Here is a 27488-nt window from a genome sequence, read left to right on the forward strand (position 1 = left end):
CCCGAGCCCACTTTGCCCATGCCTCAAAAACATCTCTGCCTCCCCCGCATACATCTTTTCCCCGCAGGCTATGTAGAGCATGGTCAAGCTGACGTATATTGGTTTATTTCCGCTGTAATGATTACAATGCTCTTAATTAACTTGTCTCTGTTCTCTATGACTTGTTGTATATGCTAAGGTCCCTTCCACTGTCTTTTGTTGTGAATACTAGTCCATTGACTTGCTGAAAGTTTCATTTTAAGTGTTTAATTTTAGTTAGAACATCTCCGGATAGTATGACCACAGAGGGTGCTGAATACATTTTTTAGAAATGGGATAGTGCTTATGTGTTAAGGTAATGATGCATATTTTTCTTGATCTGCTAAAGAAAATATACTTTTGCTCACACTAGAATGATTTAGCAGTCTTCCAAATTTAATATGCAAGATTTGTGTATAAGAATCCCTCCATTTTGGTGGTGATCTAAAAGACTTTTCTGTTCTTCTAGGAATGCTGTACAGCCTTTTGATATGTTGCTGCTCATTTGGTATTTAGAGTCATTTGGGATTTTGCATACTCTTAACAAATTTGCACCTGAGAGCCTTGATGGAAATAACTCGGTACCACTTGGGGAAGCTGGGATTTACCTCTAGATTTTCTCTAGAATCCCAAACCAGGTCGACTGGAGCTTTTTCCCTGTTCTAGAAGAATAAAGGAAAGATTTTACAAACGCTTTGAACAACTTCACCATCAAATCCAAATTAAACCCAAAGGACCACTAACTATGACTGAAGGTTAAAAGATTTATTACAAAGCCAAAAATAGTTGAACATACAAAGATCTCAGCAAGAGGTTCAGAAATTAAACTGGCACTAATACAAACATAATTCTACGCAAGATTCTCAGACGACTCAAAATAAAAAGCAAAGTCAATTCGAGTAACATTAGGCAACCGAGAACAGTCCCAGCTTGGAATTGGACTGCATTTACAAAAGGAAAGAAAATGGTTAATTTGTCCCTACACTATTCTAGAGTGACATCTCTACTTAACATTCCCTTCAGGCCATAATAAAGGTGTCAGCAGTGAAGACTTCCAAAGAAGTACATTCACTTTCTTAAGCAGATAGTCTAACTATTGAGCTTGTTCTAAGATGCTCCTTCTTACACCTCACTCTGCCCTAAGTTCCCCAAACTCTCTCTACAGCTACCTACATCCGGCTCTGTCAATCCCCTAACTAAGGCCCTCATTAGGATTGCGGTTTTTCCGCATCATCCGGGCCGGCGGAAGTGTCCGCCGGCCCAGAGGATGCGGAAAAACCGCTGCGGAGACTTCAAAGACCCCCCGCCAGATTAGGATGGCTGGGGGGTCAGGAAGACCGTCTGCTGCTTTTCCGCCGCGGTCGCCTTATGACCGCGGCGAAAAATCTCTAATATGGAGGCGGTGTCTAACAGACACCGCCAGCCATATTAGGATGGGGGAACACTGATGCCTTTCCGCGGCGGCTTCTCCACCATGGAAAGGCATACGGAGATACCTTTGGGGGCCCGTTGCGGGCCCCCAGGGTGACGGGGGTGGGGGGTGCACATGGGGGGTACCTATGGTACCCCCCTGCATGTGCCTGCACGAAGCTGCAGGCACCACGCGGTGCCTGCCACTTTGTGCATGCAAATGCGATGCATGCATATTTAACCTTGCGACGGGTGCTGCTTCAAGCAGCACCCGCCGCAATGTTAAATATTGAGGATGTGACCGCCAGGGTGGCGGTCACATCCTAATCTGCACGGAGGGACTGCCACTGCCCCTGCGGAGGGTCCCTCCTACTCTGAGGTGGTGGACGGACGCAGGTCCGTCCGCCATCCTAATGAGCACCTAAATTCTAATCTCCACCCTCGGGTGCTGTCCATAATCCAAAATCCCAAAAACAGCCGACACTCCCAGAGGTACCCCCCTCTGGCAGGTGAAGATCTTTGGACTTTTCCAGTATGGCACCTCTCCATCAAGCGCCCGTTGGTGCGTCCTTGGGTCCCAGGCACCTTCCTCCCTAAATCTCGCACCCCCAAATTATTTGGCAGCTCCTCTGCTCTCTCGCCTACTATCCTAACTCCTAAACAATGAACCCTTCTACCTAACGAGCCTTGTGTCCTTGCACCTGCAAGCACAAATACATGGAAACATCTCTGCAAACATTTGAAGTTACAACTTAGGATTTGCTGAGGACAGCTTTTCCCCCGAAGAGAGAAAATCTTTCCTTCTCGATTAAGGCTAACAAAAGAAAATACAGTTAGGCCTCTACTAACTTTAACATGCCCCAGGCCTTTGCACGTATAAACACATTTCTAATACAACATGACATTACATTTCACCACTATAGAGCAATAATCTTGCTTTCAATGTAAGCACTACCTTTCATATTAAAAGCCTACATTAATTCACTCATTAATAAAAATATATTTCAAAAGCTTTTCATTAGTAATACAACATTCCACATATAATTATACTTCTACATTAGGCAACACTACATTTCGATTAGAACACTACGTTAGTCTCTAATTAATAACCACATCACTACATATTGTGCTGATTCCCAGCCTAACTTTACATTTCTAACTACATTAGTAAACCCTCTAAATATGTGGGTGCTGACTACTCGGGATTATGGTGCACCCCTACAATTTTCAAGAATAACATGGCGCTCTCTCACACTTATTTTCGAATTTTGTAATAAAACCCTTTAACCTTTTACTGATCTAGAACTCATTTATTGAGTGGGCCTGATTACTTATTTAAACTGTTTCTTTTCCTGCTAATTGATATTTAGGAGGTGCCTCAACACACAATTTAATTTGTGGGAGAACCAGATGAAGTACATTTTTGGAGTATCTAAATTATTGGGGTATCCAATTTTTGGGGTACTGTTTTGCTCCCACACATGCTTGTTAAGGTTGATAGGCACTTCAGGTTAACATACTCCAAAACTGACACATTTTAATATGCCATTTTTTACATTGACACAAAATTGAATGAATTAATAGAGAAATAATTTAATATACTAATGTACAAACATCATAAAGCCAACGAGTTAAGGTACATGATAATGATTAAGTTGGATTTGGCAGCTGATTATGTTTCACAGCATTTTCAGTGTCATTGTCTAAATATTGCATAGTTGCATCTCTATATCATGTTGTAAAGCATGAACATAGTCAATATAATTTAGTGTGTGTGCCACAAATTTTGATCTTAACAATATTTCGCTGTTTTCAAACAAAGAATTTACATTTTTAAAGGAAGTCCATGTATGGTACTTTTAATTTGTTTGTAAAAGCTAAAGATAAGTTGTCTTGTTTCCTGCCAAGCCATTATATCCAAACCTCAATATTGGGTTGGGGAGGACACGCACAGCACCAGAGGAATTCATTTTTCCCGTTCTACCCGCTCTTTCCATGTATTACAAGAACACAACCATGTTCTCAGAGGACCCATTTTGTGACTCCTTGAATACAATTTCAACTTTTCGCACAAGCTAAAAACATAAGCTATTGCTGCAGGGACCACTTTTTTACCCCAGCCCTCCAAGCCAAAGTCTGAGAGGATATACTGCCTGCCTACCTGCCTCTTCACAAGTAGCCACCCAATCCATCCTCCAAGATATGACTGCTTTCCAGAAGTACAATATATGTACTGATTGCTCTGCTTCCTTACTAATGTTGTACCTGTTCTATGTGAGAGGGTTGATGGATATGATGTTGCTATGTACTCTCGGGTTAGTTAATGATTAACTTTGATGGTCTAATGCTATCTGAGGAGAGAGAAAAAGAGAGATACAGAGAGAAATAGGGAGTTTGTGTGTGTGTGCTCTGATACAGCTGATATCCTTAGGGTACTGATGATATGTGTGAGAAAAGATGCCCCCTAATGTCTACAATGACACAGCTGAAGGGTTCAAGGTGAAGCGTGCATTGCTACCTACTGTGTGTATTCCACCAGATTTTTTTGTGAAAAAACATGCTCAGTGCTGCTATGCAACCTGCACCTATTATGGGTGAAAGGCAGTAGCGGTCGGTGGTAGAAGTGCTGCCTGGCGGTGCCGTGGGGTGGGGGAGGGGCAGGGTGTGAGGTAGTAAATAACGGAATACAGCCAAATACAGGTAAGTAAAAATAAAAATAAATAAAACGAATTTCGTTGCGTGCACTGCATCGATGCAGTGCGCACAACAACATTTGTTTTATTTATTTTTATGTTTACTTACTTGTATTTGGCTGTATTACGTAGTTTACTACCCCCCACCCTGCCCTGCCCCTCGTCACTGCCTGGCAGCACTCCTGCCACCGACCGCTATTGGTGTAAGGGCGACTGGTAATGCTGTCATCCATCCAGTCCCTTCTCTATGTTTGCAGAAAATGGGCATGTTCACTTTCTGTATGTCAGGGAACCTTATTTGCTTCTGTCTGCGCTGAGTGCTGAGGTAAGGGAGGGGATATCGAGCAGGTGCTGCATTTGAGAACAATTGCCTTTCACCTCTCTTTGTAGTATCTTTTCTGTGTTTTTGTAGGAAAAGTACACTAAGCTCCCTGAGCTGTTTTTCTTCTGCGTGTTAGAGACGCCTGCACTACTCTCCCTCTAATACTTGTTAGTTGCCTGAAACAACTTCGTAGTGCTTTATTTGAGCCTGTGGTTTCCGGTGCTCGGTACCCGCACTTAATTGGTTTCTGGTACTGGCACCAACACTTAATTGTCATCCCCACACTGATGACACCCTGCCACATGGTGGCACTGCTCATCTAAATTAGAGATGAGCAGAACAATGGTTGTTTAAAAATACAGTATACATGAAAAATTTCTAATACCTGCCTCCCCAGCCAGTCCTTTAGCTATAGGGACCTGGAACAATATGAACTGTCGCACTTGACAATGAGAGAGATGGTTAGTAGTTGTTTTGGTACCGTCGTTGGCAGCGATGCAGGGGCCATGGGTGGGGCAAGCAGCAGTGGTCTCCTGGTCAGGGCCCTGGCCCTTATTATTTTACAAATTAAGCACATGGCCACTGTTGACTTTGTGGCATCTCTTCTTGAAATGAGGGATGATTGCGTGCCTCTATATGCTGTACATATGTGTGCATGTGTGTGGTTAGCTCACATGCGTTGTGCCAATATTGCACTTCTTTCATACAAACAACAGAAATGTTCATGACTACTGGCTGTGTAGTGCACGTGCATATTCTGTGCATAAGGGCAAACTTGCTGTGCTGTGTTCAGTGCTGTGTCCTGCTTTGTGAATGGGGTATTGTAATCTGCTGCTCTTGACACATCACGTGCATGTGCCCTGCTTGCCATTTCTATATGGGCAAATGTTTGTACTGATGCTACCCATTCGTACCTTTTCCATATGCCAGTGTAAGCTTGTATTTATATTTAAAATGCTGGACCTGTTCTGCTTGTGGTTGGGGAATGCTGAACTGCTGGTACCTGTGCTATTCTCTTCTACTACTCTCTCTTTCAATGGGTTAGGTGTACTGATGATTAAAAATAAGGCCTGGTCCCCGAAAAAAAGGTGCCGGTGCTCACCACCTACACCCATCAATACAAATTAAGCACTGTTTTTTAGAGTCTTTAAGATATGCTAAAAGTTAGCATAACGTCCAGAGCTGCTGACTGTGGAGCTGGGAAACCAGGTTCAAGCCTCGGCGTCGGCTCCTCATCCCTTGATTCTGGGCAAGTCACTTAGGGGCATATTCACAGTGGTAGAGTGAGGCTTTAGCCTTCCTGTCTTAATGCCTCATTCCGCCACTTCAAAAAACGCAGGGTTGCACCATATTTACAAGAATATGGTGCAGCCCTGCGTTTCCCCCTGTGCTGGTGCTACACTTAGCAGCCTAGTGTCAACGCAGGCACCCTTGCACCATAGTGCAAGGGTGTCAGCATGCAGAGGAAGATTGTTTATGTGCAGGAAGGTCTCCCTTTCTACACAAAAAACAATCTTTAAATGCTGTTTTGTAACTTCTATGTGTGCTGCACACACAGAAGTTCCCAAACTGCATTTTATACAAATGATTGTTTGTGTGCAGGAAGAGGGACCTACCTGTACATAAACAATCATTGCCTTTTGCTGTTGCCGTGTGTGCTGCACAGCACAACACACATGAAAACAGCAAAAACGAGGAGACATGAAACATTTCTTCTGGTTGCGCCAGGGTAAGACCAGGTGTTCCCTGGTCTTAATTCTGACGCTGCCTCCTATTTATGCCACCCTTGTGAATAGGGGGAGCGTCAGAATCAATGGGTGTTGCGGTGGAAAGCCCACAGCAACACCCATTGCCCCCCCCTCCTTCACACTAAGCACAGTGTGAAAGGGGGCCCTATTTACAAGACAGCGTTAAGTCAGTTAGGTGAAGCCCCTATCAGTACAGGAACGTCATAAAAAGTGACGTTCCCGTGGCGATTGGGGCTTGAAAATATTCCCCTTAGTCTCTCCGTGCTGACCAAAAACAACGAATGTGTCCTGGTATAACGTAACTGGTGCTCATGTAAAGCGCTACAATACCTTCGGGTCAAGTTCGCAATATATAAAACCGCAAAAAAATAAAAAATGTCGGGCCTTCCCCACCCCAGCGTGTGCTGTACAGGTACTAGACAAAATGTAATTTACAGAGAAGCCGCTCCCCTTTTGGATGGCTTTGTTACTGCAAGAATGTTAATTTCACAAATTAATTAGAAAAGTTCAAACGACTAGGGAATAAGCAAAGGCTAAAGAAGTAAAAGTGTTCAGACATTAGACCAGGCTAAGGCAAACTGCACTTAGTATGCATCAGCAGCTCTCTCCTAATAATGAACACATCTAACTAAATTGAACCTGCCCACACCAGTTGCCTGTCACGGGACAGTAAACAACAGCACATGATAAATTGCGAACATGTTAGACGGTTCTAGCATAATGAGAATGGAAAGATCCCCGTTTTCGCTTTGCTGGAAACCTATTTGCTAAGTCACATGCCAATAAAATTGCCAGAGTAAATGTACTTTGGAATTTACGCTGACTGAACTACTTTAGGCACGTAGAAGCTGCTGCAAGGGGTAAACAGCACGCATTGCGATATAGGGCTATACATAGTGTGTATGATATGTGATACCTGCCTTATATCCTGTTTCATGGAAGCATGCATTTTAATCCCAACTGCAATAGGTTCAAAAAGTTGTTGAAAATGTAGTTAGTTACTGCACAGAGACTGCATCCCTTATGACGTAACCGGAGGCACGCTCATTTATTGGGCCTCATTTCTGAGAAATGACGCATCGCTGCGTGAAAGCAGCGATGCGTCACTTCTCAGTGCGCACTCCTTGCGACATTCCTGATGCGTCATATTTAATGTATGACGCATCATGTCGCAAGGAGTTACAGATACGTCAGTATTTCTGACGTATCTGTAAGCGCAAAAGTGACGCATTGCTGGAGTGTGTCACAAAAGTGACGCAACTCCAGCAATGCGTCCTTTCACATGGGGCAAGCCCCATGTGAAAGGGCCTGCGTCAGTCTTACGCCTGCTGTGAGGCAGGCGCAAGATTTTGACGCACGGTGTCCTAAAAGTGACGCAGTGAAATCTCATAGATTTCATTGCGTCACTTCTACGACCCTTCCTTAGGTCAATACGCCCCCCTTGCATACATTATAACTGGCGCAGGTATAATGTGGCGCAGGGGTTTACAAAGTGACGCACCTACCTAGATGCGTCACTTTGTAAATATGGCGCAACAAGGCGCATTTTTTACGCCACTGGTGCGTCACAAAAAGTGACTCACCGGCGGTGTAAAAGTGATGCACAGCCTCATAAATGAGGCCCCTCGTTTGTAGAGACTATAGATACGGCTTTTTCGTATACATTTCCACGCGATAAACTTATCGGACAGAACACCTCTGTAGGTTTTTCTACTACAATCCGTGCAGCATTATTATGTGTAAAAACACACTAGAACAAAATGATATTTGCCCAGGGTATCGAGTTTCTATTCCACCAGATTACTACCTCCATGCTTAGAGCGTCACTTGGAATTTGGTATATAGCATGAATGCCACTATAAATTGTCAATAATCCTGCCCTGCCAAACTCGTGGATACCCCACTGTATTTATAGGGCAGTTCAGAGACCTCTGAACAGACATATGGCCTGGCACATGCCATCAGTTCATAGGCACAGTTACTCTGGCCTTTTTTTGTGGGCTGACCATCACTGCATTTCCACACACTGGATCGCCATGGTCCCTGGCAGATAGATCACTCAAATGTCCCCCACACACAAGGATGAAACTTTCTGCGCATTAGGGGTCATTGGTTTCTTGTCTTTCGGGAAATAAGCTAATGCTTTGGGACAAATGGTTACATTTTGTCTTCATTGCCATCTGAAGTGTGAAGTTTGGTGCTCAGAAATTTCGCACAAAGCACAATACCAAATAGCAGAACAGGTGCGGCATATTACTCTCATCAAACTGATAATCCCCCAAACCAAACCATTTAATGGCAGAAACGGAGAGACACACCTTGTGTGGACATGCCAAAAAATGCACATTAGTAACAACAAATTAGTTAAACAAAGCCCACATATGCTGTTGATAATAATGGTCACAATAGCATCCACTACAAAATAAATAATTGCTGTACACTCACCAAAGCTTTACAGTATCAGCACACAGAAGGTTTTACTGTGTGCAGTATTACACAGGGGACAAGAAGAGAAGCAAGCATTTCCTAGTATGCATGTTAGGCAGCATAAGGCAGGCCTAAATTATTGAAATTAGAATGGAGACAGCTCAGACCACACCTTATGACCAAAAAGGGGAGAGTATTAACAAATGCTATGCCCATGGCCAATACAACCACAAAATAAAACACCCAATCTTGCAGATGATCCCCTGTATACCGATTCCCAGGTATTGTACCTGTTACAAAAGGCATGATGGCTTCTGGAAGCTGACAGAGCTTGGCATAAATGATACTGCAGTTCACCATCTCAATACAAGAAGCTGGACATTTGGACCACGCAGCCCAGCATCACATGCTGGAATCCAGAATGCAATTCGGATGACAATGAACAATAGTGTGATGGATAAAACACTCCTCAAATGTGAATGGCATCTGCAGACCCTAATAAGGGAGAGCACATCACAAGAGGAAGTTACTACATATATGCACCAGAAAGGACTACGCAATGTTCGAATGTTTCATGGATGTGAAATCTCCAACACAAATCTTTGCACGCACAGCAATAACTTTCACAACCTATTGATAATCGAGCACAACAAAAACGTAAATGAGAAACTCTAGAAAAGGTGTAAAATATCTTCTGCACCTTGAAGAATTCATATCCTTCAAGACAAAGACAGCAAGCAAAACTGGAAGTTGGAAGTACAGCCAAAAACATATACTTGCTACAAAGAATACCTACACCATGCTTATAATTACCCCGGTGATAGAATGCACAGTTGGGGCCAAATATGCAAAGACACCAGAAGACCCATCTACCAATGGAAATGCTATGGGAGAGTCTGAATAAGTTAAAGCCCAGTCAGGAATAAGATGGCAGTGAAAGTCATGCTGAACCAACCCAACAATATAGCTGGAGGGACAGCTCATGCTAAAACAAAGCAGCGGCTAGCAGATCACAAGCACCAAAGTTGGGAAGGCGTGCACAGCCTTCTATCCTCCTAGAAATAGGTAAACAGAGTACAATAGTGGGTAACAGTAACATCAGGTATTTACCGCATTCAGAATTGGTAGAGGCGTTATATAAAGCACCATGTAAAAACAAGTTATATATGGGATCTATCACAATTCCATACAACTGCAGGCATCATGACTACTGAAAGTATGACTATGCATGGAGAGAGACAGAAGGATGGACTTAGAAAAGACAGAAACGTCATGGTTGGCCCCAGCCATGTCTTTTAGTAGAACTCACCTGTGAAAACAGCCCCACAAGCAATAAGCGTCAGTGATCCAGGAGGCACTCAAGAGATCTGAAAATACTACGGTCATAAGGAAAACCATCACACGAGTGAGAAATCCAACTTGGAGGATCCGAGGGACATCAGAGGTGCTCCAACCCACCTTTGTTTCGGGTGTCTTAGGGTCACCAAACTGTGAACCCCCAAAATGGAAACCAGATACTCCTTTTAGCACTTGGCACTAATAGTAACAAGGCAAAGTTGTCTAAGGCTTCCTTTGGAAGGTGTTGCGGGATAGAAACTCAGAACTCAGCAATACAATGAACAAAAAGGTTAACATCAATATCCATGCAATGCTTTTTCTTTAAAAAAAAAAAAAAAAAAAAAAAAATATATATATATATATATATATATATATATATATATATATATATATATATATATATATATATATATATATATATATATATATATATATATATATATATATATATATATATATATATATATATATATATATATATATATATATATATATATATATATATATATATATATATATATATATATATATATATATATATATATATATATATATATATATATATATATATATATATATATATATATATATATATATATATATATATATATATGAAAGAACAACTCCCAACAGCAAGAAGAGAGCAGAGGCCCGTGGGGGAGTTCAGGAAGAATCTTAATTAGAGCAATTCTCTTTTGTATGGCGAATGTATTTCGGCACGGGTTGTGCCTTCTTCAGCGCCTAGAGAAATATGTGGGAATGTGAGTGAGAGCCGTGGTGATGAAGTGTCCAGCCGCCCACCGATAGGGTCACAGCCAACTCCGCCCCCGCCGCTGATGATGCAGCTCACCTGACGACTGGAGGCCTGCCATGTGGACTACAGGACCCAGCATGCCGTGTAGTGGCGTGGTGAGTGCTGCAGGAACAAATGGATGTTGGTGCGGCCTCGTGGATTTCCTGCTACCACTCACAGTTGTGTCCCAATGTTTGCCAGCAACAAAGTTGTCTCCTTGCGCCCCCTGGTTTGCATCAACCCCCAAGGAAAAGGGATTCCAATGGCGGGGGCAAGTCTGGAAATCCAGCTTCGCCCAACGTGCAGCACCGCGGCTGCAACACCGCTGTTTCTTAGTCCCGAAACCTGGAGGTGGGCCTGGGTAAGTATCAGTAACCTGAAGTGCAAAAGTCCGCCGTAGCAGCAGCCAGCAGAACCCAGGCCAGCTAGGAGATGCGGGGGCCCCTGTAGCACGATATATATATATATATTTTTAATTAAACTAAATTCTGTGCTTGGAATTACAAATATGTACTAACTGACAGGCAGGTATGCTTATGTGGACACACTAGTGAACTGAAAATTCCAGTCTTTATGGAAAACCGCCACCGTTGTGAGAAATCCAGGTCAGAGTGTCGCTGGGCAATTAAGACCTAATGGTCCCAACCAGAATCTTTCGTTTGTGGTGTCTTGGGGCCCCCATACTGATGACCTCCAAACTGGTAACAAAATATTGCTTTTAATATCTGACTCTCAGACCAGCAAGGCAGAGCAGTCCAAGTCTTCGTCTGGGAGGTGCTGTGGGTTAGAAACTCAGAATTCAGTAATACACCAAGCAACACTTGACATATCGATTTCCATTTAGTACGTTTTCTTTTATAACCAAAGGGCATTTAATTATACACACAAACTAAATAATATGGACAATATTACAAATATACACTGGCTACCAGATGGAAATGTCCATCGGGTCACACTCCAAGGGGCCCTGAAACAAACAGGGGCAACACAACAGGAACGGTTATAGTAAACTAATAAACTTCTAAATACAGCCTAGACTCTCTTCGCCGAAGCAGCTTTAGTGGTTTTCATAACATTAAGTCATAATCACTGTAAACACAATACCAACTTATCTGCCTTAGATAAACGTGCAATGAATTAACAAAATGACAGTCAGCTGGCAGAATACACATCCTTCAGTAATAAGACATTACAGCAACATAAAACGCTTTAAGACGGCAGCAAAATGTGTCATTACAATTATCATTTTTATAGCAGCAATCGCTGCAAAACAGGAATCCTCTGAGGAAGAGCTATACTTATATTTTTAAACAGATTGCTTAGCAATCACAGAAACATAAAGCACTAAAGGTTCAGGCACTACAGAAGGTTTAGACCGAAAACTCCCCCACGGTCATTCGCTCCTAACCGGAAGCGACCAAGGGTGCCCACCGTGCCCCGAAACAAGACTGTGGTAAGGGCTTAGCTAGGGTTCGGTGGTCCTCCTTGAAGCCTCCCATGAGTGTCAGACTCCAGAGCTGGTGCCCCTGCTTTCTTGGGCACAAAGGTGAGTATCCAAGTTAGCAACAAAGAGGCTCTGATGCACAATTCTGCCTTGTGGCAATTCCTTAAAAAAGGCTACGGGCTGTAGAACTTTTACTTTTACCTTTTAAGTGCTTCAATTTTAAAACGTCTACTGATGGCTTCTTCAAAAGCAGATGCCCTAGCACTTCCTTCTGGGCACCGATGCATTGTTTACCAAGGACCGCATAGACGTTTGTCTGCCCACACCAGTGGTTAATTTGTAAAACAATAAATTCCGGGGCTCTCGCTAGGAGGAAGCGTGCACCCGCCCATTTCTCCTGTTAGTGCCTCCTAAAACAGAACCAACTGCTAACCATGAAAATGGGGCAAGGATATGTGTTAATGGCCAGAGCTGAGTATCCAGGAATGAGTCTGGCGTAGGTTCAATGTCCTGTGATTCTGGGCAAATCACAAAATCTCACGTGCCTACCTACCATAAATTAATTTGCCCTTAACTGGTGCTCATGAAAAGCACAGGTGTGGATAATTAAGAGGTGCTGAGCAACGGAACCCCCCAGCTCAAATTAACCACTGGCCCACTTTCTCCATTTGAGGTCCAGCAGGGGATTATGTGTACTCCTGTCTCCTGAACTCTCTGACGCTGTCTCTGGTTGGTGAAAAAAGAGAAGGAAGCAACTTTCTGGAGGCATGATGGGCCTGAAGGGCTCACCCCCTCCCCATCACATTGCAGGACTGGGAGCACACTAGGAAGAACCGATAATGCTACATTTCTCCCCCCTCCTCCAAGGGGCTGACAGGGATGCAGTGCAATGGTGCAAAAAAAGACGGGCTAGCTTCCCAGGACACACCAAAAGGCAATTGGCTTCCCCCAGTGGCTTTGAACTTTCTACTGGGATCCTACAACTTTTGTTCATTCAGTGGCATTTAATTACTCTTAGTAAAGTATAAAATGACAGTTTACAAAAAAATCAAAAAGATTTTTTACAGAGTTTTATATAGTGCAAACTTGACCCAGAATCGGGTATCAGAGAGCTTGACATAGCACCAGTTGCCTTACATGAGGACATACTCATTTTTGTTAGGCACGGGGAGATGAAGTGATTTGCCCAGAATCACAAGATGTTCAGTGTCATTGTTGAGACTCAAACCCAGTACCCCAGATTTGAGGTTGACTGCCCTCGCCGTTAGGCCAACTCCTCCCCAATCTCCTCCAAAAAAGGTTACCTCATAGTGATAGAGCGCAGGTCACCCGACTCGTTTTTACCATACTCACCTGAGCCCATAAAACAGATATGATGAGTTTTAATCAGGTAACCTGTGCACTTTCCTCTAATCAGTGATGTATATAAATACGTTTTTAGGACCTATACCATTGACTTACCAATCCTTGTCACCGGTACCTAAAAGTCCTAAAGGATCAGGGAGTTAGCAGGAGAATAGGTAGAAAAAATAACATTTGCACTCATATAATAACCACATACTCGGGAACGGTTTAAACTCTTTATCTAGAATTCTTTAAAAGTCATAATCCATACATTTGTAACCAGAAAACTTTCGATCAGGAAAATAACGATTAGAATGAGAATATGCAAAGATTTTATAAGGCAATCTTTACGCATTTGACATTAGGGTGGGAAGAGAGAAGAAAACAGTACAATGACATACCCACATAGTATATTTACCTAGAATGGTGTGAAGAACTAACCCTGGCCACGGGTCAGTTAGAAGATAGAACCCCAAAAGTGCAAGTGCCAGCATTACAACAGGTATGCCAAATTGGATTAGGACAGGACCACCACAAGCTAAGACCGGCACCCACAGTTTTAAAGTTGCTACGCCAGCGCTACAACCCTCTCTGCAGCTAACAGCCTAACCCCGATTGGGTTATCGAATCTTCCGTCAGAGTGCTCCGCCAGCACCCTTGCTCCCGAACCCCGATTGGGTTATCAAATCATCTGACAGAGTGCTCCTCCAGAACCTCTGCTATTGATCACCTATTGAGTGCGTTGGGTAAGTGACATGTCAGCTATTCGGACAAGTCGTACAAATTAGCTAACTAAACCTACCCTAGTTATACTATTTTCCAGGTCAGTGTACCACCCCCCAATGTTGCAAGTGTAAGGATCCCCAATTTTAATTGGACAAGAAGAGAGGAGAGGTCATCACACCATACCAAAAATGAAACTTTTCTTGATGATATTAAAATTAACGTTCCCGCCCATAACTTTATTTTCCCATGCACTTTTATTCCACCCGGTAATGAATGTATCAATCAGTAACAATAGCGTTTAGTATTGTACATTCCAACTTCCTCTCCTGGGGTTGAAAGCTCACGCTCCCAGGCACATCTTCTCGCAAGTTTGGACTTGGCTTCCTTTCAATGCCAATGACTCTTTAACTTCTGGAGTCTTGTGCGCATGTTAAAAATGGGTGCAGTGGGGTTTCATCAGGCCCGAAATGTTACATCTAAAAAATAAAAGACAAACAGTTTTAGAACAAAGAATAAATGAATGTTCTGTATACCACTTATCACTACTCTATTCCCATTATTTTATTTTAACTATTGCATTAGAAATTAGGCAGAACGAACAGCTTAGCAAAAGCAGCTATGCAAGCTTCTTGCACGTTAATAACACATAGCAGCCATCTTAGTTCTAGTGCGCAGAAGCAAAAGTTTCCCTCCAAGCGAAAGATACGTCATGTCACGTGAGTGTGACAGACGCATGCGCAGTAAGAAATCCCAAGTAGCAGCAGCCATTTTAGTGCAAGCGGATTATGGTTAGTAAAAGCACACAGACAAGCTTCCTCTAGATACCTAATATGTTGTGTAATGCAATATTAATAAGATAAAACATGTTAGTTAGTACATTATGAGTTATTAGAGAGGGTTGAATACAAGCAAGTCATTTTACATGTGCAACCTTGCTCCATCAATAGGTCAAGAATCATGTCCAGGAAATTGGATGCTCGCAGGAAGAACCTGGTGATCATTCGGTGGGGTGATGAGCGATGCATGATTTACTGCATTGTGAATATGGAGGTGGTGTCACTCACACAACAATGAACAATGGTAATTTCTCACCATCAACAATTACCTCCCTCGCATATGCCGGCTGTCTTTAATGCAGAATCCCCTGTTCATATGTATTCATGTTTCTCCAAGAATGTATTTAAGCCCATCTGTATCTTCCATGTTACACTGTGAATCGAAATCTGTTCAGGGAAGAACAAAAGATTGTAATTTTTCATCAGTCTGTGCCTTGGTGAGAAGCGAGTTGATTAAAGCCAGGGCATGGATCAAAACGAGTGGGACATTTAGATGCTTTAGTAATTGGGGAATTCGATCGCCTGATTTCCTGTTTTTCTGGAGTTTTTCCCCATCACATTTTACCTACTAGTAACCAATGGCCCTCTGATTCCAGATTGTTAGAACTGGGGGTCTCTAGTTGGCAGAGGTAGGTACCAATGTCCAAATAGGGACCCTTGCTTCTAGTCAGGACGAGGAGATAACCCTCTTAGATAACCCCTGCTCGCCCTCAAGGTAGCTTGGCCTGAGCAGTCTAGGCTAACCAGAGGCAATGCGTTAAGTATTTGTACCAACACTCACAGTAACACAGTGAAAACACCACAAACTGATTCCACAACAGTTTAGGAAAATAAAGATATTTATTCTAAACTACACAAGACCAAAACGGCAAAAATCCAACATACACAGTTCAAGGATATGGTTTCAAAAGAGTTCTTCAGGTTGTAATCAAAGTTCTTTAAGTTGCGTTAAAATAATCCACAGATGCGTGAAAAGTTCACAGATGCGTCACGTTTACTCACAGTACCTTTTAGATGCAACAAAGTTCCACAAGCAGGAAGCTGGTGCGGTGGAAACAAGCGATGCGTCACTCCTGAGACCCTGGGGAGGCGATGCGACAGCCCCGCTGCAGCAGCGGGCGTGTTGCGACGAATCCGGTCTGTATGGGGAGGAAGGCAGCTTGCGTAGATTCCGGTGCGTAGGTTCCGTGGGAAGTCTGTTCTCGCAAAAGGCACGATGCGATGATCTCGTAGGGGCTGCGACGATCTCCGGGGCGACGATGCGCGGTCCAGCGGTGATCCTCTCTCTCGCAGCTCCTCGATGCGATGGTTCTGCGACGGTGCTCGCAGCGACGTGATGCGGTCCGCAAGCAAGCGGTGCGACGATCTCACCCAGCGACGACAGGCTCTGCGACGACACTCGCAGCGATGTTCGATTCTCCCGCACCGGTCCGGTGCGTTCCGCAAACGAAGGGTGCGACGGCTCCGGCAGCGATGTCAGGCACTGCGCCGATCTCGACCTTCGTAGCGGCGGGAAACTTCTCGCACTGTCGGGGATGCGCTCCGCAAGCGAGCGATGCGCCACTTTTCAGCTTCACAAGTTTCTCAGCTTAGTCTCAAGCTTCCCAGCTCAGGTTCTACTTCCAGAGGCCCCACAACTGGATCAAGCACTCTAGGAAGGACAGAACTCTCTCAGCAGAGTTCAGGGAGACTGGGGGTGAAGTCCTTTTGTTCCTGGGACTTCAGAACAGGGAGCCAGCTCTTCTCAGGCCCTTGGAGATTCCTTACAAGACAGGGGACACAGCTCACAGCAAAGTCCTTCCCCTCTCCTTGGCAGCAAAGCAACAGCAGGTCAGTCCAGCAGAGCAACAGCAGGACAGTCTTCCTTCTTCAGAGTCAGCTTTCTCCTTGGCAGAGGTTCCTTCTTGATTTCCAGGATGATCTAATTTTCTGTTGTCAGGGGTCCTGTACTTATACCCCTAAAGTCTTTGTTCTCTCTGTGCATGTGGGCCCTGAGCCCGGTCTGAACCAGTTCTGGGTGGGTCCTGAGCACTTTGTTTTGCTGGCTGCATCTTTCCTTTCAGAGTGAGGGGCAGAGTCCTCAGCCGCCCAGCAGGAGGTGGAGCCAGCATTGTGGCAGGCAGGCACAGCCCTATTCAGCTCAGGTGCTAACTCCTCCCACCACTCAGGTAGCAATTGCTCCACTCAGCCTAGTGCTGACTCATCCAGCCTCTGGGGGGACTCCCCAGCCCCTGTCACTCACAAACCAGACAGTCAATACACAAACAGTCTCAGGCACACAGAAGGGTCAGACAAGAGAACAGCAACTTTCTAAAAGTGCTGTCCTCAAACACAGGATCTAAAAACCACCTTTCCTAAAAGATGCGTTATTAAATTCTGAGTTCAGGGATACTAGATACTTATGTCCTATCTTGTTCCTATGGGAAGAAATGCTGTTAACCACTGTAGCCAGCATCCCCCATGTTAACCTATGGAGCAAGATAGCCTTACAATAGTGAAAAACGAAAATGGCTGTAATTCACTACCAGAGCATGGTACCTGCACTAGTACATGCTCTACCTTTCACATACACTGCACCCTGCCCAGGGGGGTACCTTGGGCCTTCCATAGGGGTGACTGATGTGCACGAAAAGGGAAGGGTTAGGCCTGGTCAGTGGGGACACTGACCAGGAGGACATGGCAGTTCTAAACTGCCCATAGGCGCTGCAGTGGCAGGCCCGAGACACCATTTTAGAGCTACTCCTGTGGGTGGCACAATCAGTGCTGCAGGCCCACTAGTAGCATTTGTCATCACCAGCCCTGGCACACCCAGTGCACTTTACTAGGGACTTCATGGTAATACAAATATGCCAAACATGTATATCCAATCAGAATAACAATTTACATAGGGAGCACTTACACTCTGGCACTGGTCAGCAGTGGCAGAGTGTCCAAAGCATCTAAACCAGCAAAAACGAAATCCAGCACAGCATCAAAAATACAGGAGGCAGAGGCAAAAAGATGGGGGTAATCACGCCAAAGATGCCAGGTCTAACACAGATCTGTTCCAGTTTCTGATTGTGACCATCGTCTGTGTGGTATTCCTTCAGATTTTTTGCTTTCTATAGCTAACACAGTTTTTGTTGGCCATATAACTCTGTGCACTTTTCTCCTGCTAGCCTGTAGTGAAATACTTGTGCTCTCCCTTCTAAACATGATCCATTTGGAATAAACATAAATGGCACATTCAATTTACTTGTAAGTCCCTCATATATGGTACAACATATACCCAAGGCCAGCACATTAAATGCTACTAATTGACTGCAGCACTCATTTTACCCAAGACTTAAGTAGCGATGGAAAACATTTTCTCAGGCAGCCACTGTAGCCTGTATGGGCAGTTTTAATCTGCCATTTGACCTGATGAGGTCAACCTCTGCAAGGCCTAAACATTCGTGTTTAATACATATCAGTCAGACTAACATAGGATGTAAATACCCATAGGTGCATGGTACTAAAACATTAGGACATGCACATTTAAAGTTGTACATGCCCTGGAATGTCCCAACAGTGGTTTTTCACTGTAGCGAGGCTGGCTCCACTAAAGGGAAACACTGGGTTACATTATAATACATGTAATTCATAATGTCGATTTGACAGCAAATAGAAATTGATTCAAATACTTTTTTAATACTACTTTAAAATCCAATGTTTTGGTGGTTTTTACTATTTTGAAAATTACACTTTCAGAGAATTATCATTTTCCTGCTTAAGCTAAATGTGCCCATCCTGCCTGTGCCCAGTGTCACCTGACTGGTGAATGGCTCCCTTGTAGTGAGATGAGGAGGGCTCCCAGACAGTGCACAAAGCATCTGTTTGTGGAGAGGTGTTTTTTGTCCGTGAGCAGGACGGACTTATGGGTGTGCCCAGCCCCTTCCTGAGCATAAAGGGGTGACTACCTTGTCACTGTCTGATGTAGCTCATACCTAGGCCTGCCTCTCTTTTCCTTCCTGTAAGGAAATAGGCTTTTGTCAGATTCCCCTCACGTTTTGCCCCCATTTGGACTACTATATTCAGTGTTTTTTTTACTTTTAAAGGACACTGAGGCCTGCTAACAAGACCTTAGGGGAAACAGCCATTATAACGCAACTTTTACAACGCACTACCATTATAACGCAACTTTTACAACGCAGGATCCATTACAACGCATGCTTTTACAACGCATGACATTACTTAGCAGATGCTATTACAACGCAAGCCATTACAACATAAGTATAGGTAAGTATATATATATATTTTTTTTACATTACTTATTTTTATTTATTTTTATTTTTAAATTATATAAATACATATATTATTAATTTAGTATTTTTTTAAATAACTTACATATATTAATTTTATTAATTTATTTAAAAAAGTATGAGTGTAGGAGTATATGTTTTGGGGTACTGATGAATATGTTTTGTGGTGTTTGGGTATTTTTAGGGTTCAGGGATAGGTTTGGGTTATGGGGTACAAGGGTATTTTTGGGTTAGGGGATTGGTTTGAGTTATGTTATACAGGGGTATTTTTAGGGTTCAGGGCTAGGTTTGGGTTATGGGATACAGGAGTAATTTTAGGGTTCAGGGTTTGGTTTAGGTTTTGGGGTACAGGGGTATTTTTAGGGTTCAGGTCTAGATTTGAGTTATGGGATACAGGGGTGGTTTTAGGTTTCAGGGCTAGGTTTAGGTTTTGGGGTAAAGGGGTATTTGTAGGGTTCAGGGCTAGGTTTGAGGTTATGGGAAACAGGGGTATTATTAGTGTACTGGGCTAGGTTTGTGTTTTGGGGTAAAGGGTTTTTTTGGGGTTCAGAGCTAGGTTTTAGTAATGTAATATAGGGGTATTTTTAGGTTACAGGGCTATGCTTGGGTTATGGGATAAAGGAGTATTTTTAGGGTTCATTGCTAGGTTTAGGTTTTGGGGTAAAGGGGTATTTTTAGGGTACAGGGGTATTTTTAGGGTCAGGTCTAGATTTGGGTTATGGGATACAGGGGTGTTTTTTAGGTTTCAGGGCTAGGTTTAGGTTTTGGGGTAAAGGGGTATTTTTAGGGTTCAGGGCTAGGTTTTAGGTTATGGGAAACAGGGGTATTATTAGTGTACTGGGCTAGGTTTGAGTAATGTAATATAGGGGTATTTTTAGGTTACAGGGCTATGTTTGGGTTATGGGATAAAGGAGTATTTTTAGGGTTCATTACTAGGTTTAGGTTTTGGGGTAAAGGGGTATTTTTAGTGTTCAGGGCTAGGTTTGTGGTTATGGGGTACAGGTGTATTTTTATGGTTCAGGGCTAGGTTTGAGGTTATGGGGTACAGGGGTATTTTTAGGGTTCAGGTCTAGATTCGGGTTATGGGAAACAGGGGTATTATTAGTGTACTGGGCTAGGTTTGTTTTTTTGGGGTACAGGTCTATTTTAAGCATTGTGGGCTAGGTTTGGGTTATGGGTTATAGGGGTATTTTTAGGGATTATGGCTAGGTTTGGTTTTGGGGTACAGGTGTATTTTTAGGGTTCAGGGCTAGGTTTGGGTTATGATGTAAAGGAGTATTTTCAGGGTTTAGGTTACATATTGTTATTTTTTAAATTTTATTATTTTTATAAAAATAATATAATTTTTTTGCAAAAAAATAATTTTAGAGTAATAATAATAATTTAGTGTTTTTATAATTATAATTATTTTATTATAATTGAAATTGTTAACTTAAAAAAAGTTCCCACGCTTTTACATTGATTTCAATGTAAAGGTATGTCCTACATTTATTTCTATTGCTCTCTATGTGAATCCCGCGGTAAGGAAAGAAGAAGCTTGTTGGTGCGTATGGGGCATATAAATCAGGAAAATGGGAATTTGCAAAAGGTAAGTTTAATATTAAATTATTCTTCAAATTTATAATACATAAGTTAGTCTTTGTTATTAAAAAATACATTTTGAAAAATAATTCACATGACACATTTTTGATTGTAAAGATATGAAAAATATTTATTAGAAAATTATAAATGATTTTTATTAATTTTCTGTACTTTCAAAAATTTTATTGAAACTTGTGTAATATTTTTTTTTAAAAAAATTAATATATATATAATATACATGAAATTTAAAGTAATAGTCCTTTTTCTTTTTTTGCAGCTTTTGATTACGTAATCGCGTCAACGTCAAATGCGAAAGCAGCCATATTGTTGATCGTCGCTGGATAGAGAAGAAGCATGGAGATCTGCGCTCAGGTAGGAAACTTATAATAGTTGTTTTTATTCATAAATAATGTTTATAAAGATATTTATTGCAAGGAAAGTATAGGTAGTATTAGTATATTTATATTTTACGTTTCAAATAATATATTGTTTGTTTCTAATCACATTGTTATTGTATGTCTTCGTCGGATCATGTTTATGTAAAACATTATAGTAATTTTTACAGTAAGTATGTTTAATATTAGTAAAAAATATATTTCTGTTTGTATTTAGGTGAAAACGAAAAATATGGTTTACTTCAGTAGAAAAAAAAGATCGATTTACGAACATGGGTTTTGGAAGGAAAAAATTCATCGTTTTACATGGGGTGCTTTGGATTCGTGAAAAAATTTCTTTTGGATTGCTTTGGATGGTTTTGTATTTTTGGAGTTGTATTTTGATGGACTGCAGATTACGAGTCAGAGAAGAAGATGGATCGAATCATCTATTTCCCGGATTTTCTGCTTTTTAAAATTGGAAGATGGAACCAAATTAATTTTTTTTTTGCAGTCGTTGTTTGTTTTTAATTGGAGAAGATTGTTTATGGCGATTTTTATGGTGGTAAATCGATCTTCAAAAAGGAATACTTTTTTTGGGAAAACATTTGTGTATGGCAATGGATTACAATACAAGCATGGTTTTCCTTTGGATAACAGAAGAAAAAGATTGAAAAAAAGAAGACTTCTAAGGTAAGGTGATCCGACTTTAAATTAAGTTTTTTTCGAATATTCAGTTAGCTGTTAAAAATATATTTAAAATATATTTACCATTTAGCTTTCATTTATTACGTTATTAAACAATAAAACCTCTTTTTTAAAGAGAGGTTTTTAAGTTTCAATTTTTAACGTTCCAAAAAGTAACATGTTCAATATATTTTTAAAAAAACATGTGTATATCAAAATTTTACTTACAAATTTTTCCTACTCTTAAAGTACTTCAAACGTTGTTTTTAAGTGAAGGAAATTTATTTTCGTATCAGTAAAAAAATAATGTTTCAGAAGACTTACTAAAAATTTCTTTCGTTATTTCTATGCTATTTCATTATTTGCTTTCATTATTACTTACTTGGATGATGTTTTGGACTTCTCTCTGTTTGGTATTAGTATTCAATAAACTCAAAAGGTCAGAGTGTTAATCGTTTGCGACTGCTCTCTCTGGTAGTAGAATCACTACTGAGTTCAAAAGGGTGTCTAACTGGTATTTATAGCTTTTTACGTATATCATCTTAATTTTTGGTAAAAGTATCGTTTGAAATTGATTTTTTAAATGATTTATTTGCTGTGAGAACGTATAATTTAAATTACGTCTTTTAATGTGTGTGTTATTCACGACTTTTATTTGCGTTTCGTCCACCATTTTGCTTTGTTTTCGTTGGTGTTATTTTCATTAAAAGTGTTGTAGGACTCAGTTTTGCCTTTGTTTCTAAAGTGGGCTTTCTGTACTTGTTGTGCATTTCCATCTAGATTAGTTACCTTTACGCATGTATTTTTATTACATTTTTATCTTGTTTCCTTTTAAATCTATCGACATGTATTCTTTTCTTACATTTTTGATTAATTATTTATTATATGAGTACTTATTTTAATACCTGAGTACTGATTTTAATACTCGAGTATTAATTTGGCTAAATTTAATGGTAAATATTCATATTTACATTTAGTTTCTTTCTACATTTTTAATACACTTCCCCACCCAAAACCCCTATTTTCCCTGTATCCCATGCCAGGATTTATTTTTCTAATTTTAAATAATATTTTATGAATTCAAGTACTTATTTTAATGTCGGAGTACTGATTTTAATACTCGAGTATTAATTTAGGGGAAAAAAATGGTAAATGTTAATATTTACATTTAGTTTCTTTGTACATTTTTAATACACTTCCCCACCCTAAACCCCTATTTTCCCTGTATCCCGTGCCTGGGTTTATTTTTCTATATTTTAATAATATTTTATGAATTCGTATTTTATGCGTTATAATGGTATGCGTTGTATTTGTTTTTGTTGTAATAGCACTTTTCCATCACTAATACTATTTCGCGTTTTAATAGTATTCGTTGTAAAAACATGCGTAGTAATGGTACTTGCGTTGTTAAAAATGTGATGTAAAAGCATGCGTTGTGAAAGCATGCGTTGTAACATCATACATCCCTTGCAGTGAAACCCCTCAAATTGTCGTTTTCCTGTAGAAAAGTTAGTTGCTCTATTGGCTTTTACAGGGTTGCAGGCTGACTTCGAAGCCAGGCTAACTTCTGAATGGGACTATTTAAGTGGGTACTGTAAGGTATCAACTTAATTGTGGCATTTAATCCGACCCGATGCCCAGGTCAAATTTATTGTCACTATTAAAGTAAGGCGACTTTTAGAAAGTTGTTGATCTGAACATTTTGCTGTAGACTGGGGATGGCTACGGAGTTCTACGCCTCCGTGTAGCCTCCCATGACCCGTGATCTGGAATCCCGCCCCTTGGAATGGCGGCGAAACGCTGGCCGCTAACCGACTGAAACGCTGTTGTTTGGGTCCATTTTGGCTTCTGCTTCTGCTCTGCGGCGGACTGTGCTCTTGCGGGCTTCTTCGGGGGAGCCGTGTTTGATGTCCCGCGAATTGTGTGTAAAGCTGAGGGGATTTAAGCCCACCTACGAAGCTGCTGCAAAGCCACTATCTGTTTTGCGAGACTCAGCATCCAGGGTCTCGGCGTCCCGGCGTCTTGACTTGTCTTTGTTTCGGAGTCGGACGCTGCATCTTCTGGGCGTCGCGCTTTTCAGCTTGGAGCTGGAGGCACAGTCTCTTTCTGGAGCTGTTGATCTTGGAGGCTCAGCACTCGGGGCTTTGGCGGCTTCTTCGGGGTTTGGTGCTGCTACCGTTGGATTTTGCACTGTCCCCGGAGGTTCGAGGTTGTTGCTGTGGCAGCCTGCCTTTTGAACTTTTGCCAAGGGCTGGAGCCAGGGTTGAGGTGGAGGATTGGAGATTCCTGCCGCAGTGGTGGGATAAGAAGTTCTGGAGCTCTTACGTGGTGTGCATCACCGTGAGTAACGCCTGGCGAAATTTTTTTGGGGGCGTAACCGAAAGAAACATTCAAGGAGGGCTAAAATTTGCCCACTCTGCACGCAATAATGGGCAAGCTTCAAAAGGAGGGAGAGGAGTTTATAAAGTCCAGTAAAGTCGAGTTGGCTGCCTGTCACAAAGTGAGAACTCACTTACCCTTAGCCACAAAGGCCTCACGAAAAGCAGCCAAGGAAAATGACAAAAATAAGGATAAAACTGGGGGAGAGAGCTTGGCTGGGGATACGTTGCCCGAGTCCTCAGATGATGATTTACCTCTTCCTCCTACCTCTTTGCAAGTCAAGGAGCCAAAGAAGGCTGCTATGGGTTGTCAAGACATTTTTAATACAATAATACAATCGGAACATGAACCAGAACTAGAAGCAGAGGTGCCAGCTGGCACCTTGGAACCAGTCTTAGAAACACCGCCTCAAGCAGGAGAGGGCAAAAATAAAAGTGGCAATGGGGGAAAAGAGTTAAAGGAGTATCCACTCTTTGCAAAGAAAACCACTCCAAAGACTCTCTCTGTACAATCCCCCATAACCTCAACTCTGGCCGCCTCACCAGCCTGACCAGTCTCACCAGCTAATATTGTATGACCCGACGTCCCTGGCCCGACAAAACCATCTAAGTCTCATTGCCACGAAAAGACACCTGAACCTATTCTTCAACATACTTCGCAATCTCCCAGAAACTCTACTGAAGAGGTGATGGTCGAGGCGGGGTGTGCGCAAGACTATCCCCCATCTCCGGATATACCAAGCAAAGTATTGAGAGCTGCATGTGCAGAGGGTGATGAGGTACAGCCGTGCCTCAATGAGAGTAATTTGGGTTCTAACATAAATCTTTTGGCAGGAAAAGATAACTTTACGGGATCAGAGGAGAGATCAGAGGTGAGATATCAGCTAGACATTTGCGAAATGCTGAATTTAATTCTTGACGAGATCCGAGAAATAAAACATAACCAGGAAGTGGAGATAGCTGCCTTACATTCAAGAATGGACAAATTTGAGGAATCATTGCTGGTGATCCCGAAAAGACTTCAGGAGGCAGATGCTAGGATCTCTACCCTCGAAGATCAAATTAACCTGGTTTCGGGGGAAGTAAGGAAGGCAACCAAGAAGAAAAACCTTCTAGAAATCAAGCTTGAGGAGCTTGAAAATCACTCCAGAAAGTCAAATCTAAGGATTGTAGGGGTTCCGGAAGGAATAGAAGGTTCCAATACCATCCAGTGGGCCAATTCTTTTATTCAGCACACAGTTCTACCTGAATTTGAGGGGGACTTGACAATAACAAGGGCTCATCGGGTCCTGGCCCAGCGCTTTCAAAATTCAACATTTCCAAGAACTATCCTTTTGAACTTTGCTGATTACAGGATTAAGGAGAGGATTTTTTCCAGAGCTTTCCAACAACGTCAGTTTTCAGTATCAGAAACAGTAAAATGTAGGATCTTTTCAGATATGACTGCAGTAGCGGCAAAAAGAAGAAAAGAATTCGTAAAAATTCTACATTTATTTAAAGCAAATGGCTCTCAAGCCAAAAATTGAAGGTCCTGGTTAAAGAAAAATTCTACTTGTTTACTGACATAGAAGAGGCACAATTTCTTCTCAAGGAGATCTCTTCATGAGCCAGGGCCTGAAAAAGGGGAAAATCTAACCTTGACCTTGCTATGCTCTACTCTTCCTGAGATGTCTTCCTCCTTTCTTTCACTGTGGGTTTTTTTTTCTCAGCGTTAATCGTTAATGGTGAACAATAATAGTATGGGGCAGCAACAGATCTACGGGTCACTTAGGGTGTAACAAAAGGACACCCAGAACAGAAGAAGTGGGAAGAATGTGCCCTGCGTGGCAGGGAGGGGAGTTTCACATTCCTGGGTAAGGCGTGGGAGGGGGGTGTAAATGCAGTAAAAAGGAATAGGTGCAATAGGCATAGCATTTTTTTTAGATCTATTATTAGGTACTTAACAGTGAAAAGATCTTTTTTCTTAGATGAAATGTAATACTTGCAATATCCTGTCAATTAATGTAAATTGAATGTTAAATAAACAGAAGTATGGGGCTCTTGTGAAATGGGTAGTATCTCTCAGATCCCAGGTGGTCTTTTTTCAGGAGACTCATTTGAAGTCTAATAGTCCAAAGCTGTTTATTCCTAGATACTTCTCTAATGTCTTTTTCTCATCAGCAGGGGTGGCCCAGAGAGGGGTTGCTATTTATTTCTCAAGGGATCTAGCCGGGGAATTTTTACAGGTTCGCAGAGATGCCAAGGGCAGGTGGCTATGGGTGGTGGCAAAATTGCAAGATAAAATTATAAACTTTGTGAATTACTATGGCCCCATCCTTGATGATATTTCCGGGTTGTCAGAAATTTATGAATCTTTAAGGGGGGCCCCAGGACAGATAGTTCTAGGAGGAGATTTTAATTATATTCAAGATTTGTTAAGAGATACTTCTAATAAGAAAAAGAAACAGCTAAAACCTAAAACAAAATGTTTTTTGAAGCACTCTTACATGAGTATCAATTAAGGGATCCATGGCGCTGTAGGAATGCTGAAGGTGAATCTTTCACATGTTATTCCCACCGGTTTCGAACTGCATCCAGAATAGATTTCTTTTTAATATCTAGATCTTTTCAGATCTCAAGAACTCTGATTGGATGCAATACGTTTTCGGACCACAGCAGAATAGAATTAGAGTTAGTACTTGGAGGAGTGGATGGGGAGCGTCCCAGGTGGCAGCTGGATCGCACCCTGCTACAAAACCAGTAATGGGTTTCAGAATTCAGAGAACGGTTTACACAATTCTTTGAAATGAATGACAACACAGCTGAACCCTTCTCTGTTTGGGGCGGATTTAAAGCAACAGCACGCGCCCAGATCATCGCGTTCACTAGCGCTAAGGCGAATGAAAGAAAGCTAAAAATATCCAAGCTTTAGTCAGCCGTAGAGAAGGAATATGCTTTGCAGCTCCAACAACATTCGAGCCAATTAGAGCGGGCTAAAACTCTTCTACAAGATTTTTTTATTGCGGAAGAGATTAATAGCTCAAAAGCCTTCCAACAAAAGGTCTACAAAGACAGCCGGTAGGTGGGAAAATTATTGGCTAACTCTACAA

The sequence above is a fragment of the Lissotriton vulgaris genome, chromosome 8, assembly GCF_964263255.1.
Source record: "Lissotriton vulgaris chromosome 8, aLisVul1.2, whole genome shotgun sequence".
Lineage (NCBI taxonomy): Eukaryota > Metazoa > Chordata > Amphibia > Caudata > Salamandridae > Lissotriton > Lissotriton vulgaris.